Here is a 299-nt window from a genome sequence, read left to right on the forward strand (position 1 = left end):
GTGGGGGAGAATTTGGAAACGATGGAAAAGTGTTTTAAAATATTGTACATTTTCGTGACAGTTTTGTATATTAACGCTTTATTTTTAAATCATTCCAGATCTACATACATGTTCGAAATGAATATTTCATACAATATTTAAAATGTGGAATAAAAATAAACAGTGGGTATCGTGTAGGTAGAAAAAAACTGAATTAACTAAAAAATTGAAATAATTAAAAAATGGTTTAGCAGAGCGTGGTTTCGATCCACGGACCTCTGGGTTATGGGCCCAGCACGCTTCCACTGCGCCACTCTGCT

At 34.4% G+C, this 299-nt stretch overlaps 1 non-coding gene across 1 annotated transcript; it reads right to left on the minus strand.

Annotated features, from left to right (window-relative positions):
* Positions 1 to 227: 227 nt before the first annotated feature.
* Trnam-cau (transfer RNA methionine (anticodon CAU)) lies at positions 228 to 299 on the minus strand. The gene has a single exon. It is a non-coding gene; the product is annotated as a tRNA-Met (tRNA).

This window comes from Nymphalis io, chromosome 4 (genome assembly GCF_905147045.1).
Source record: "Nymphalis io chromosome 4, ilAglIoxx1.1, whole genome shotgun sequence".
NCBI lineage: Eukaryota > Metazoa > Arthropoda > Insecta > Lepidoptera > Nymphalidae > Nymphalis > Nymphalis io.